Here is a 15,075-nt window from a genome sequence, read left to right as displayed (position 1 = left end):
ATGGCAGAACCACAAACCAAACCAGGAGGTTTGTTCACAAACTGAACCAGTTTGTGGCCCTGCAAACCCTGTTGAATGGGACTGCAGTCTAAAGGGACTGCAGAAGATAGCCCAAAACAGCTGCAAGACGGGAGTGCCTTCTGGCCCCACAGCTGTTTTTTCAGACTGTCTTCTGCAGTCCCTTTAAAATTTAAAGGAACTGCACAAGGCAGCCCAGAAGAGCTGATCAGCAGGGTGTGTCTCCGTTTTTGCAGCTTTCATGGGAACAAAAAGCAGGGGTTTAAAGGGACTCACAGTCTCTTTAAAACCTAGCTTTCTGCTCCACCCATGAATCACTGCAAACCATGCAAACTGCTCTAAAAGTTTGTGGAAGTTCATGATTATAGATTGTCACTGTAGACTGTTCACAAACCATGAACAGAGCAACATACATGATGCATTTTGTTTTCTGGTTCAGTTCATGCTCATCTCTAGCTATGGCTCAGTGGTAGAGCATCTGCTTGGCATGCAGATGGTCCCAGCTTTGATCCCCAATGTCTCCAGATAAAAGGATTATGTAGCAGGTGATGTGAAAGACCTCTGTTTTAGACCCTGGAAAGCTGCTGCCAGTTTGCATAGACAATACCAACCTTGATGGACTATTGGTCTGATTCGGCATAAGGCAGCTTCATATGTACATATGGACATTACATAGAAGAGCCAAAAAGAGGATACAGAAAAGAGTGATCAGCATATTGTCATTCTAGGCAATATCTAAAACAGATTAACAAGTTCTCTAAGGCCGTTTTCCCACTGAGCTTACCTCGGAGCAACGTCCCTCTTCACTGCACAGCGTCTGCGCGGATTTCCCACCAACTGCTCTGAGGCTGCTCCGAGGAACCAGGAAGTTCCCAACCTTTTGCGTTGCAAATGGAAACCGCTAAAAACCAGTTTACGTTAGTGACGCAAAAGCCGCGACTCTACTTGGTTACTCGGAGCAGCCTCGGAGCAGTTGGTGGGAAATCCGTGCAGACGCTGCGCGGTGAAGAGGGACGTCACTCCGAGGTAAGCTCAGTGGGAAAACAGCCTAAGTCATTTGTATAGTCTTTTTGCTTTTGTTAAAGCCTGAAGCCAATGCCTGAGTCCACAAGCTTTTGCACTTCATTAAATTTAACGTGTCCTGCTCACATCAACATTCCCTCCCATCTTCTAGGAGGAGATAGGGAATGAAAACATGAATAGGGAGAAGAAAGTTTCTGTTGCACCAACGTTGCATTTGGTAGAAAGAACATGGCAACCCTGCTTCCATTTCTTTCATTTTTCATTACCACTGTTCCACAGTATATCCTGTTCTTTTTATCCACTCTCATAGATCCTTAGGGACTCAGTGCCTTTCCGTCAAACATATTAGTTTGGCTTGTAAACAGCATGAATGGAGTCATGCTAGAGGAATGTGTAATCCAGTGATCCCCAACATGGCACCTCCAGGTGCCATGGTGCCAGCTAATGATGAAGCAGGGCTGAAATAAAAATATATTAAATAAGGTAAATTGAAAGCCATTAATTAGGCACAAGGGCAAGGAAACAAAAGGTTAAAGAGATTTTAAAAGTGCTTGCTAGGTGCCTCTGTGAAATAATCCTTCTAGATTGCGAAAGTAAGGAAAAGCGGAAGTTACTCCTTCACCCACTGGCTTGGCCGCAACTGCCGAAAAGAGGAACTAGAAACTGGCTGGAATAAGCATTGAGTAATATACCTTGGAAAATGTCTTGGGAGCAGATCAAAGATGCAAATGTGGTTTTTGTGAAGGATATTGCTGCAAGAGTGTTAGCAACATCAATGCCATGTATGGAAAGACCCTCCCCCTGTCTCCTCCTTGTTCCTTTAGTAATATGACGCTTGTAATGATGTATGGGATATGGGGTGGTCCTTTCCTGTAATTGGGTGAGTGTTTACTGGAAATGATTGTCTGTGACTATAAAACTGTAGACCTTCCTGAAATCAGGGCTCCCAGATGTGTTTAGACATGAGTCTGGTCTGGGGTCCGTGTACACGTTAAATAAACGGCTGTTTCTTCCTGATTTCGCCTGTGGCCTCATTTCTGCCTGACCACCAGCAGCTAAGATTGCTGCTACAATGAGTTTTCTGACACCCATTTGCTTCTTTCCCCAAAGCAAATAGCCTACCCTGGCTTTCTTCCAACTCACTGGAACAGGGTGTGCTTCAGAAGAAACCAGGAGGTATCTCCTTTGTGTCTGTTGACACATTCATACACAGTTGTTTACATCACAGATGTTTTGTGATTGGCTCTAGTCTCCATATCAGTCATTTTTGGTGGTGCCCCCAAAGCCCTATTGTAATGAATTATGTTAGCCTGATTAGATGTCAAAAATAATGTCTGATGTGCTGCGGAATGGTTGCATATGAACTTGCAAATATGGTTCCAAAGCAACTCTTCTCCTGTTCTAGGTAATTCACCACAATACTATGCAGTGACCTGAGAATAAGAGTGGGTCTAAAGGAACCAATGCATAATTATGTTCCATATCGTAAGAATTTTTTAAAAATCAACCACAGCAAATATTTTAAGGCCTGCATCAGTTTTATCAGATCTCGGGGGGGGGGGGGGGAGTAGGGAACTGTTTCTGTTAGCTTTAATATTTTGTAAAATTCCGTTGCTGATATCCTTGACTGTAAAGAATCCTAGGGAACCCCCACAGCCTTTGAAATTAAACAGGAAATAATTAGGCAAATTAATCAGAAAACAAAGGCATGGTTTATCAACTCCCCAAGCAAGCAGATGCAAATTATCTCCTGATAGAATGAAATTCAATAACCGGTAGTTGCTTCCAGATCCACAAAATGGCCCCAGGGACAACAGAGATGTATGATTAGGGATGAAGAACAATAGCTACAATGTGTACATTGTACAAACCTTTAAGAAAACTGGGGCCTGTCTACTGAGTACATTAGTAACTGCTTCATTTGCCAGCGTAGTTATTACCCTCTGAGGGGTTTTAGTTACAAAAGCTAGCTTCAACTATAGTGGTGTAGTTATAACTTACACCAGAATATGTTCTCTGGTACCCAGAATTCTTAAGCAGTTACATCTGGGATAGCAAAGTCAATTCCAATCTTGTCAAATAATTTTAAACATTTATTATGATCGAAAGATCCACCAACAGCAGCTTACCACAGCAGTTTACATACAAATATAAAATTTATACAAAGATTAAATTTCATAGGGTTTTAGGTGTAGTTATTAAATATTAAAAGGTTTGGAATCTCTTCTTTCCTATGGTCAAAGCCTCAGCACATAATTTGGTCATTTTAAAGGTGGCGTTAGATCAGTCTCCAAGGAGAAGATATGGATAGAATTTATCAGATCTTCCTGGGAATTTGGATAGAACAGGGGTGAGATATGTGGACTTTTCTTGTAAAATAGGCAGTATAATAACACATGTTCCACTGTTTTGACTGTGTTCAGATGGCAGGAATGTTGGGAGTAGGAAATATATAGCTATCTCCCAGTAGTGCTGAGGACAGATGATTAAAGCAGGCCAAATTCAAAGCTCTTTAGTATTTGGGAATTCTAGAGGATAAAGATAGTTCACGGGCATGAAATTTTGGGTATGATTCCCTGACTCTGGATAGAAGTGCCTGAACTCTATCAATATGAAGAGCTTTGTTCCAGATTTGTTGTCTGCCAAACTTTCTTTAGCTCCCAAGAACCTAAGGTGGAGTATTGCTAGGGGGGAGAAGCCATGAAGTTGTAATTTATTCTCAACCACACCCACCCAACCTGAATGATAGCTATTCAAAAGAATTAAAGGGGTTGATCCAATTGAGTGAAATTTTAGCTTAAACCAGTGCTCCCTCTAAGCTGTGGAGTCTTTTGAGCAAAAATTCTACTTCATGAGCTATTGACATTGTCAAGAAACTGAGAGATACCTAAGTGTTTGTGTACGTAATGTCTGTATGTTTATAAATGTTTCAGGATTTGCACCACTAGTATGCCAAAGCTAATAGGCACTTAAGTCGTTCCAGGTGGAAACTAACTGGATACACCTGTGAAGTCAGCCCACAAATGACATAGATCAGGGATGGCCAATGGTAGCTCTCCAGATGTTTTTTGCCTACAACTCCCATCAGCTCCAGCCAGCATGGCCAATGGCTGGGGCTGATGGGAATTGAAGGCAAAAAACATCTGGAGAGCTATCATTGGCCACCCCTGACATAGATTGTTTAGATCTAGCCTTGACAGGTTAGCTTCTAGAGTCAAAGCTAGATGACAGCTTTTAAATTAAATCTTGTCAGCGATTGGCTGACCAGTCAGCCAGCCTGGATAAAATCAGGCTAGGTGCCCACAAACGGAGGAGCTTCTACTTTTCCAAGCCAGAAGCCAGGAGTCTTCTCCAGGAGATCTAGGAGACGGTAACAGCAAAACCAGGTGAATGAGGACGGGATTTTGGAAGACGTCTCTCCGGTGTTGTGGGCCTGACAGCAGAAAAGCATTAATGAGAGACTAAGGAATTAGCCAACTACAACACAGTCCAGTGTAGGGAGATAAACGAAACCTCAAGGCAATTTGCCTAAGTGTTCCTTTGTGCACAGTATGTTTGTTTTATTGGTTTTTATCATCCCATTTTGTGTTTCCCCTTCCCTTTTATCTTGTAAATAAAGTTTATATATTTTTCTATAAGTTTGCCTTTTACTTGGTAGACCTGGGATCTGGTAACACACTGACCAAAAGGAACCTACGTAACATTTTATTAAGTTTATTATTATAAATCAGCAGCTGGGCATTTTAGTAACAATAATAATAACAGCTGCTGTTAGAGGGTTCCTCCCCCCCCCCTTTGAAAATCGTTTGACATGGTGGCAGAGGTGGGATAATCGGTCCAGTGTTATGAAAACAATTTTTTATTAATTGGAAACAATTTTGGTCCAGTCTACTCAGGAGTAAAATTTTCTTTTTATTTATTTTTTCAGTGTGCAGAAACAAAGGTTAACTCTGGTTTGTTATTTTTTAGTAGTAGTCATGCAGAGACTAGATAGTCAACAGGAAAGGCTGCTTCTAAGCAGGAATGCTGAAATAGAAACTGACGCTTGTCAGGCTGAAGAAACTGTGTGCACAAGAAGTGGACTTGGTCCAGATTGTGAGGAATAGAATGTCTTAAACATTTCTAGTGGAACTGACACAGGTGATGAATATGCAGATTGGAAAGCAATGCTGCAGGGATTTTTAAAGTGCCAACAGACCACTATGGACTTTTTAAAGGCACAGGCAGAAAATAAGAATGCTGAAAAATGGGACAGAAAAAAGTTTCCTGTGTACCACATGTCCACATATCTAACATTGTCTGAGACAACCTGCCAAAGCTATGATGTGCCGGAAGAAAGCTATGTGCAAATTTTGTGATCTCATGCTACGAGGAAATTGGCAGAAGTCTTGCAGGAGTTATCTCTTAATGAGGTTAAAGACTATGCTAAGTTTAAACAGCTGACACTCCAACGTTTTGCTTGTACAGAGAATCAGTTACGTTTCAAGTTCAGGAATGCAGCACCAGAGGTAGTGGAGACCTTGACTGCTTATATGGCAAGATAAATGAGGACTGCTGACCAGTGGATACAGGCTGCAGAGGTAAAAACTTTACAGGACTTATGTAACTTGATTGTTAAAGAGCAATTTCTTTCAACCGTCTCTCAGGAGGTGAATGAATTGCTCCAGGCCAGAAATCCAAAGAGCCTAATGGACATGGCAGCATTTGCTGAGCAGCTAGCAGCCAGCAAAGGTACAAGGCCAGGTCAACTACTCCCTGCAAGGACAGCAGGAGAAAGGCATGTAAATAGCCACTTCCCAGAAAGAAGCTCCAGGGCAGTAAGAGCAGTTGGGAGGAACCTAGAAGAGTTTCATCCAGGTGGGATGAAAGGCTTAATTAATAACAATGATAAAAGCAGCAATAAAATTGGGGGGGGGGGGGGTTGTCTGTTGTCAAACTGGGCATGCTAAGAAGGCATGCAAGGCATGGCTGCAACGGGACTCTAGCAGGGCTAAAGTACAGCTGATTGGGAGGAGTAGCCACAACAGCAATAGTTATTTTGTCAACTGTGAGAACTATGGGAGAGAGGGCTACAATGTTGTTACCCCTACAGCTGAAATAACAGAGCCTGTTAGTTGTTTCCAGAAGGTGGTGCGTCATCCAGAGTTGTTGGGAGCAAGATCCAAGGCGTTCCAGGAACCGGCTGCTTGCAGAGATGGAGAAACATCAGCAATGAGGGCTGGAACTGCCTTTGCCATGAACAGGTTGGAGATACTAGATGCAAATCAGTTCATCTCCAAGGAACAACAGCAATGGGTGGACAAACTCCAGTTGGAACCAGTCATTATCAACTAAGAAATGACTGCCATGTGCACAAAAGATACGGGAGCAGATTTAAGTTCCATCAGAAAGACTCTTTTAGAGGGCAAGAACCTCCATTATGAAGGTCTAATGTGTGTGGACCCTTATGAGTGTTCCTCTAAATTGATACCTATTGTGAAAGTCCATGTAAAGTTTAGAGATTACGAAGGGGAACAGATAATGTTAGCCCATGAAAAATCTGAATATGATTTTGTGATTGGGGCAGACCTATTGTATAAAGTTGTATGCTCAAGGACAGAACAGGATCGATCACATGTTCAGGAACCCCCAGATAGAACCAGAAGGGTGGAGTTACCAGAGGTATGGGCCATGGACAGCACAGCAGAAGTAATGTTCCAGAGGGAGAGAAAACAGAAATCTCCTCATGAGTCATTGTTTAACATGATTTCACAATGTGAGGGTGTGGTTAAAGAATGTAGTCAATCAGAGGCAGGAAGAGTCCTTAATTCCAAGGCTTATTTATTATTTGTTCGATTTATATCCCGACCTACCCCACCAAAGCGGGCTCAGGGCGGCTTATAGAGTAAAAGCTACTGAGTCACCAGTAAAGACATCTGTGAGGTTTAATCAAGTGGTAACTCGTTCTAAGCCATAGGGCATGAAGAAATAGTATTTTGTGACATTGTATGTGGGTATGTATTTGTTTAACACCTCATGTTAAATTTTCATTGTGTCTGTATGTTTTGGACACCTTAGTGGGTGCATGTTTGTTTTTAAATGTTATGTAGTGTCCAGTTATGTATAGCAATGTTATATGTTTGTATTTTTATGTCTTAAAGTTGCTATGATCATAGCCTGAGGGCTATAGATCAAGCTTTTTAAGAGGGGGTGTGTCAAGAAACTGAGAGACACCTAAGTGTTAGTGTACGCAATGTCTGTATGTTTATAAGTGTTTCAGGATTTGCACCAATAGTATGTCAAAGCTAATAGGCACTTAAGTAGTCCCAGGTGGAGACTAACTGGATACACCTGTGAAGTCAGCCCACAAATGACATAGATTGTTTAGATCTAGCCTTGACAGGCTACCATCTAGAGTCAAGGCTAGATGACAGCTTTTAAATTAGATCTTGTCAGTGATTGACTGACCAGTCAGCCAGCCTGGATAAAATCAGGCTAGGTGCCCACAAAAGGAGGAGCTTCCACTTTTCCAAGCCAGGAGTCTTCTCCAGGAGATCTAGAAGGTAACAGCACAACCAGGTGAATGAGGACGGACTTTGGAAGATGTCTCTCTAGTGTTGTGGGCCTGGCAGCAGAAAAGCATCAGTGAGTATTAGACTAAGGAATTAGCCAACTACTACACAGTCCAGTGTAGGGAGATAGGCAAATTGCCTTGAGGTTTTGTCTAAGTGTTCCTTTGTGCACAGTATGTTTTATTAGTTTTTATCATCCCATTTTGTGTTTCCCCTTCCCCTTTATCTTGTAAATAAAGTTTATATATTTTTTTCTATAAGTTTGCCTTTTACTTGGTAGACCTGGGACCTGGTAACACACTGACCAAAAGGAATCTACATAACATTTTATTAAGTTTAGTATTATAAATCAGCAGCTGGGCATTTTAGTAACAATAATAACAACAGCTGTTGTTAGAGGGTTCCTCCCCCCCCCTCTGAAAATCATTTGACAGACATTAATGTTGTGAGCTACTGAATAAATTTGTTCTGAGGCCATTTTTCCTGAGCTAAGACAAAAATGTGTGAGCTGGAGGCTAAAAAACTGAACTCAGACTAACTCAGCTTAGAGGGAACACAACTGAAGACTTCAAGTGACACCACCCTGATTCTGTTCTAAGAATTGAATTTGGTATGCAACAAGGAATACTAAATCTTCTAAGGAATTTAGGCTAGACCACTTCTAAGGAATGGAAGTCTTTATATAAACAAATCTGTAAACTGTACAGGATGTGAAGGCAATCTGATCATGACAATCTGTCACCCCATTGATCACTAGAGTTGATATAGCTGACCTGGCTGGCTAGGTAGGTGTCCTCTCCCTTCCTTGCCCACTCCATGTGCATCTCTGCCAAACTTGCATGCTTGGTGGAAGAGGGTGACCAAACCAGACAGAAGGAGTGTGCTGTTCTTCAGTCAATGGTATATGATAGTTGCTCTCCCCTACTAGAACCTCCAAATAAATCATTTTAATTTTTTTTCTGGCACCAGAAAGACAAAGGGCTTGTTTCCAACATGAACTTATGAGAGGTTAGCAGTAAACTGAACCAAAATGAGCAGGTATCTGACCTGCCGATTTTAAAAATTTAAATCCTGAAACAATCTGAAAAAGAATATTTATCATCACAAGCATAAAATGTGGTATGCGACTTTGTGACAGACAAAAATGAGCCCAAACAGATCAAATCTCTTGGAACAGATATACCATCTTTCCTTGCCTGGAAACCTCACCTATATATTTATTTATTTATTTTATCAAATTTATATCCCGCTGTGACGGACTCAGCCTGAGTAGCTTAGAAACAGGCTTGCAGTGATTGGCTGAAACATTGCCCAAGCAACGGAAAAGAATCCTTTGGAGGTTTGCTCAGCAGAAAACCACCTCAGGATTTTTAGTCTGAGCCATGGGGTCTTCGAGTGAAGTCTTCAGTATACCAGTCTGAAGTGAAGACAGTGGGCTTAGGCTGGGCAGTTGTAAAACCAACTGGACGAGGGGCTGAGAGCGGTCAGAGAGGCTGAGCTCCTTGTGGGAGACAGAGCTGAGTGGACTCTGTCTGGAAGAGGGAGTTTTCAAGCAGTTTGGAACTCTCAGAGGGAGATTTTGCCAGCGGATCAAGCAATCTGCCAGTACAAACCAGATCACACAAATACACACTGAGGGGAGAACTGGATTCTGGTGGTCAGCAGGGTTGCCCAAGACTCAGACAAGAGGACTAGCTGTGGGGCTGAGACGCATCGGAATTGAGGGGTGCAAGTCCTGGAAGATAGCTAATGTGAAAGGGTCTGTGAGGGAGAATACTGACACCAGTCAGGAGTTCTCTATGGGCGTTTTCGCACTGACCTTTTACTGGCGCGACCACCCTCCTCACGCCGGCGGATCTGCAGGGATTTCGCACCAGAAGCGCCGGCGCAGCCAAAAGAGCCGGCTACTTCCGTCGCGAAACCCGCTCAAACGTTTTCCTGCTTCTTGGCGGTTTCCGTTTGAGCTGGTTTCGCGACGGAAGTTGCCGGCTCTTTTGGCTGCGCCGGCGCTTCTGGTGAGAAATCCCTGCAGATCCGCCGGCGTGAGGAGGGTGGTCACGCCAGTAAAAGGTCAGTGCGAAATCAGCCAGAGTGTGTGTGTGTGGAAGAGTGATTGAAGTTTGTTATTTATATGATTTGGCACTGCTTAAGTTAGGGGAAAACATCTAAAGAAACAGCATTCTGAGTGCCCAGAAGGCACAGACAGCCTATATGAAATAGAGTCTAGTGTGACTCTAAAACCTGCCTGGTTTATTGTTTATTTTAAGGATCTTCTGCCAAAATTGTTATATTTTTACCTCAGTCTGAAACAGTCTCTACTCTCTGTAATAGTTTTATTCTGCCAACCTGCTGCCGACTGATTTGCCTCCTGCATATTGAACTGTCATAATCAATATTATTTCATCCCCCCCCCTTGCCTTTTGTTACCTAATAAATATTTTGTGGTTTTTTAACTTTAAAACCATCTGGTGCCAATTATTAATAGTTCTGATAGGATTTCTGGGAGTGTTACTGAGGGACTGAGGGAAGGTGACTGGGGAGAAATTTAAAGTGGTCACCCTCCTGAGTAAAGCCTCTGACTGAGTTCCTCACACCCGCCCTCCCCTAATGGGCTCAGGAAAGATGTTGTGTCTTAAGTAGAGTTGTCAGCTCCAAGTTGGGAAACTCCTTGAGATCTGTGGGTGCAACTGATCTGTGTAGTCTGGATATCAGTTGTAATTCCAGGATATCCACAGGCCCCACCTGAAGGTTGATAACCATAGAGTTACTGCACTGAACTATAGTTTTGGAATATATTGGAACATTACGGTATAGCAAAAAAAAATTGTGGTTAAGAATATATTGATTAATTTCTAATAGGGTTGCCAAATCTGGGCTGGGAATTTCTGGGAATTCAAGGGTAGACCCTGAGAAAGGTGGAGTTCAGGGAGGGGAAGGACAGAAAGGAGTTAGTCCCATGTAAAGATGGAGGAAGAGGAAGAATTATGAATAAAGTAAGTCTGATGGCAGTAATTGCACATCACCTAGTTCCCATTCCTTTCTGGGCCTAGCATTACCAACCTGCTACCACAGGCATTTAAAAGACAATCTGAGTGAAACTGAGTTCTCACCAATCTGGAAAAATTTGGTGAAACTGGAACAGCCTCCCAGAAAATTCTGAAGGCTCCTAACATTCTGGCTTTTCAATGAGGCAGCAGAAAAGAGATGTTTCAGAAAGCTTTTGGGACAGTCTGAACCTGGGCAGAGAGGGAATACCTTATGCTGGTTGAGGGCATGTGATGTTTTTAAAGTTTACACGTCTATTGCTTTTTAATGTTTGTTTTATAAAATTGTCTTTTACCTTGTTGTTATCCACTTGGGGTCCTGAGATGTTCAGGAAAAAGATGGACCTATTATCATCTTAAATCAATAAATATTAAAAACACCAGCATGAAAAAAGAAGATTGCAACTGTTGGAGAAGAACAAACATCATCTGATTTTTCAGGAGTAGGAATGGATGAATGGTGATTCTCTCAAAGAAAGTCCCAGTACTAAAGCAACCTAAGACATATATGATTCCTTACCTATTGTTATCTATCAATCAATCAATCAATTTTATTTATATCCCGCCCTCCCCGCCGAAGCAGGCTCAGGGCGGCTAACAACACAATCTATACATTAGTTTTACAAGGTATTTAAACAAAACTAATTAACACATTAATTAAAATTCTACTAAAACTCTAAAATCAATAAAATTAATAAAATTAGTATACTGGTGCTATTATACAGATTTCATTAGCATTAGCATCTATCATGGGTTTAAAAAAAAATCTGCTTTTTCAGGGGCTCTCTTGCCAATAAGGAAGGGGGGAGGGAAGAACTAATTCACATATATGTGTATCATTACACAGGTCCAGTGTGTAAATTCTGAGCCTACAAATAAAAACACTGGGGTTTTCCATTCAAGGACACAGAAATGTAGAAAGATTAACTGCAGGATAGGGAAGGACAAAAACTGAAATGAAATACATTGAAAGCATTGTTTCAGATACACTGTAACTCTTTGAGCACCAGTACAAAGCTGTCTACATCCAAATCATTTGACCACTGCTGTATTTCATTTGCTGTGCAGGGAGAGTCCAACCTAATTAGGTATCATTAGAGTTCTTCATTCCCATAACACAATACAGAAACAAGAGCCTCATTAGTAGTGGGTGGAATCATACAAAGAAAATTAAGGAAATGTAATAATGAAAAAGGGGGGATCCAACAGGGGAGACATTTTAATGCTTAATGAGCAGATCCATGGGCTTCATTAACCTGCATACACTTTTTTTTTAATACAGTGCCTTTATTGCCTCATTAATTAAAACATTACCAACAAGATGCATTCATTTAATGAGACTCTGTTCCTGGTTTAAACAGCAGCAGTAATTAACCCCATAATTGAGACATTTCCTGCTCAGTGAACAAAATTGGGGGGTGGGGTGGATTCTACCTTGACATTACTAAGGAAAAGATTGCATTTACAAGGAAGAGAGGAAGCTCAAATTTGTCATTTGCATTAATCCTTGGGATGATTTTTGTTCAGTTTTTGATCAGGCCTGTTTATAGGCATGTCTTCATTCTACAGTTTGTTGCTACTGAATGAGAAAAATATGGTAGTGGTATTTTTCATTTATGCTGGTCTCTTTGATATGCATGACAGCTGATTTTATGTAGGATTGTTATGGCATTTTGTGTCATATATGTTGATTTATTCCTTTTTACTCTATACTGATGCTGCTGTTCTATGAGCTTTATACAGTTTTTAAATTAATTTATTTAATAAATTTATATTTGGCTTTTTTCACTGAGACTCAAGAAAAATGACACAGTATAAGTCAGTGCTGTCAACATCCTAATGCTAAGACCAAGGCTTTTCTTTAGTAGGAATGCAGTTCCAGCTGGCTTGGCATCAGGAGGTGTGACCTAATATGCAAATGGGTTCTTACAAAAAAAGCCCCATGTGAAACAATGGTGCCATCAGGGGGTGTGGCCTAATATGCAGATGAGTTCCTTTTTTCTACAAAAAGAGTCCTTGCTGAGACTATCAGTTTTTGGAGCTGAGTCAAGGAGAACGGCACTAATGTGGGTCAGATCTTAAAAAATGTATGCTTTCCCAGCCACATTCAGGTTAACCTGGGGGGGGGGCCTTAGGGAACAAAATTCCCAGGTCTGTGAACTGGAGGACCCTTGAAGTCAGCACCATGCTGCAGTCACAGAATGCTTTTACTTCTCAGTGTTCTAGCTGCTCAAACTACTCAGGTGTACCTAATTGTAGTTCTAAACAGAAGAAGAATTGCAGATTTATACCCCACCCTTCTCTCTGAATCAGAGACTCAGAGCAGCTTACAATCTTCTATATCTTCTCCCCTCCCAACAGATACCCTGTGAGGTGGGTGAGGCTGAGAGGGCTTTCACAGCAGCTGCCCTTTCAAGGACAACCTCTGCCAGAGCTATGGCTAACCCAAGGTCACTCCAGCAGCTGCAAGTGGAGGAGTGGGGAATCAAACCTGGTTCTCCCAGATAAGAGTCCACGCACTTAACCACTATACCAAACTGGCTCAGAGGTTCTTGTCTAGGCTCAGAGATTCTTGTCTAGTTTCATTGCAGCATGGGAAGGGTCAAACAAAGGATAAGGATTAAAAACTGAGGTCACAAGGCTAGCTTATGCTTTAATATCACATTTAAACTTTATTACACCTATACATTAAAGTGCTAAGACCAGAGGCTAGGGATAGTGAGTTCACAGATAAGGCTCCCCAGTCAGCCTCCCCTGGCTCCATCCCCCATGTCTGAGAACAAACTACAAAGGATAGGTAAAATAAACAATTAGAGGATGATGTCCTGTGACTGTTCCCCCCCCCAAAAAAATCCCCATTTCAGCTTGGATGCCAATAAGCGCAGAATATTTTATATATTTTTTACAAGACTAGAGTAGAAGCCTAACGAAAACCTTCTTTTATTCTATCAAGATATTTGGCAGAGACCCAAAGCAAAAATGATAATCGCTTTCAAAATCCTTGAGGCTTTTTGTTAATAAGAAATTTTTTACTGCATGAGCACAGTGGGAAGTCTCTTAAAGATTTATCTTAACCCCTTTCTTGCTTCAGATCAATCCACCCACCAAATGCTTACACTAGCTTTGCTAAAGCTAGGAATCCAAAGTAATAAATGTGCTTTCAGTTAGAGACAGCAGCAGTATCAAATTACAGCACAGGTCAGCCATGAAATTGCAGCTGTATGTTTTTTGGACCATTGTATGCTATAACAGATAAGGCCTATCTGTTTCTCTTCACTACTGATATAGAACTTGTAAATTGCTTCCATGGTTCAAGAAGTTCTGGTGCCATTTATATTGTGTCACTAAACAAAACATGCAGAGGTAGAGAGACTCTCCAAAATCTAATAATCATATGTCAACAGAAGAGGGAAGATTCAGTTTCTACTTTATGAATAAAACATTTTTAATATCATTTCTCAAGTTTTAAATCCACCTTCACAAAACCTCTGTTTGATCATGCTATCCCAGTTCGGCTTTTGCACTCTGGTTTGCTACAAATGGGGTTACAGGATCGGTGTAAGTCGTAGAAACCAACAAGGTTCTTGAGATGACTTTTTTTGCTGTTGGGTTTTGTTGTTTTTTTTGCTGCTAACTGGAGTTGTGGAGAGATAAGTTTTAAAAGTGTGGGGGTTTTATCTCTCTGGAAGTGGCAGAGACCAAGTTCAATTGTCTGCTAGATTACAGCTATACATAATAGCCCTGGGAGGAAAACAAACTAAGGAACTTGGTGCTAGGAAGTCCCCAAATGATTCCTGGAGATTTCCCAGAACACCTTACAGGAGAGCTCCCAAGATGCAACTGTGACCTGGGTGGACAAGGTCAAGAGGGTGGAGGGAAGGTAAAGGGGGTGGAGACACATGTTTGATAAAAGCCCTTGATCCAAGGAGAAAGGGTCTCTTGATGCTGATTCTTCAAAGGGAACAGACTTCTGAGTGATGGTCAATCATGGCATCCATATTTTGTTGACCACGTAGTCTGGGACATATGTCTAGAATATAGGACATATGTCTAGAAAATAGATAGAGGATTATGACCTGTTTTCTTTTAAAATCCATTTGCCAATCTAGTGCTGTGCTTAAGAATGTTTATAAATATTTTCTTTTCAGTAAATCTTTTTTTACTTTGGATTGGTTCCCGGTCTCTGTACCACCTAGATTCTTCCACTGTCTTGGATACACTAGTGCTAGAGGGTTCCCTGGGTTTGGAGGGAAGCAATCAGGTATGTGTGGATATTTCTCCAGCGGATCCCCAAAGTTGTATTTGGTCCCTGTAGTAACCAGTCAGCATAGCAGGAGACATCAAGGCCAGGCCTCAGAACTAGGGATGGGAATTGGGAGTCCTGTTCCTCCCAGTGGGAAATCCTTAAAACAAGCATGTGGTGGTAGTGAGTTCTAGAA

General features: G+C 41.6%; 1 long non-coding RNA gene across 1 annotated transcript; it reads left to right on the top strand.

The window, feature by feature from the left end:
* Positions 1-4,179: 4,179 nt before the first annotated feature.
* Positions 4,180-7,852, top strand: LOC132572486 (uncharacterized). Its single transcript, XR_009555436.1, has 3 exons — positions 4,180-4,427; positions 5,509-5,621; positions 6,156-7,852. It is a non-coding gene; the product is annotated as an uncharacterized LOC132572486 (long non-coding RNA).
* The last annotated feature ends 7,223 nt before the right edge of the window (positions 7,853-15,075 follow it).

The sequence above is a fragment of the Heteronotia binoei genome, chromosome 5 (genome assembly GCF_032191835.1).
Source record: "Heteronotia binoei isolate CCM8104 ecotype False Entrance Well chromosome 5, APGP_CSIRO_Hbin_v1, whole genome shotgun sequence".
Lineage (NCBI taxonomy): Eukaryota > Metazoa > Chordata > Lepidosauria > Squamata > Gekkonidae > Heteronotia > Heteronotia binoei.
This window is presented reverse-complemented; position numbering and strand designations above follow the sequence as displayed.